The sequence below is a fragment of the Orycteropus afer genome, unplaced genomic scaffold (assembly GCF_000298275.1).
Source record: "Orycteropus afer afer isolate SDZICR_OR568_19922 unplaced genomic scaffold, OryAfe1.0 scaffold00021, whole genome shotgun sequence".
Lineage (NCBI taxonomy): Eukaryota > Metazoa > Chordata > Mammalia > Tubulidentata > Orycteropodidae > Orycteropus > Orycteropus afer.
In genome coordinates this window covers 20263966-20264998 of record NW_006921608.1, presented here as the reverse complement: position 1 = coordinate 20264998, position 1033 = coordinate 20263966, and the positions used below count along the sequence as shown (strand labels likewise).

General features: G+C 45.2%; 1 protein-coding gene across 1 annotated transcript in view; it reads right to left on the bottom strand.

The window, feature by feature from the left end:
- CDH17 (cadherin 17) overlaps positions 1–1033 on the bottom strand; it is a 165297-nt gene that overhangs the window by 131424 nt on the left and 32840 nt on the right. The window lies entirely within an intron of this gene.

Genomic DNA, 1033 nt, shown 5'->3' with positions numbered 1-1033 from the left:
TTCTGGTTAGCAGTCAAATGCCTTTGGCACTATGCCAGCAGAACTCCTTCACTTATATGATAATTACCTTATATTCCAGGCATGGATAAACAGCTTCTTTTCCTGTGTGAGCGGACCCCTAGAAGACAGGCAGTGTGGCACAGCACTAAGTGTGTGGGGTGTTGAGAGTACTCGTTCCCCCGCTTACCACCTGTGTGACCTTGAGCAGGTGACTTTACCACTTTGTGCTCAATTCCCTTATCTGTAAAATGGGAGTAGAGTTACTATCTTATAAGATTGTCATCTGGATTAAAATTTTAAGATCCATATGAAGCACTTAGCACAGTGCATGCCCATGTTAACACTCAAATGTCAGTAAAGTATATCATTTCCTTCTGAAATAATAACCCGTGTTTCCTGGGTACACAGGACAGCTGAACATCTTAGACTGTAGGCAAAGATAGAAGGAACTTTTTCTGCGGCCCTGTGGTGCTTAACAAGGAGCTCTGGTGGTGTAGTGGGTAAGACATTTGGTTGCTAACCAGAAGGTTGGCAGTTCAAACCTACCAGGTGCTATGCAGGAGGAAGATGAGGCAATATACTTCCATAAAGATTTACAGGCTTGGAAACCCAATGGAGGTCACTATGAATTGGAATCAACTGGATGGCAGTGGGTTGGATTTGGGTTTGGTGGTACTTAGCAGAGCACCTCGTAAGTTTAGGTGCCCAGCATGATGCAGGTGTGATGATGGTTAATTCACCTGAATAGTTGAATGTACCCAACCTGACTCCATGGCCTTGGCTGTGCTGATTGGTAAAGAAATGTGAATGAAGACTCCTGAACTAGAAGGAAAAGCACTAAAATGTGGGTACTGAAACATGAAAGCTGTTCTACCTCATTGTTGTTGCTATACACCCTCGAGTCAGACCTGACTCATAGCGACCCCTCCTTGGGTTTCTGAGGGGGTATCTCTACAGAAGTAGGTTGCCCAACATTCCTTCCGAGGAGTGGCTGGTGGGTTTGAACCGCCAGCCTTCTGGTTAGCAGTCAAGT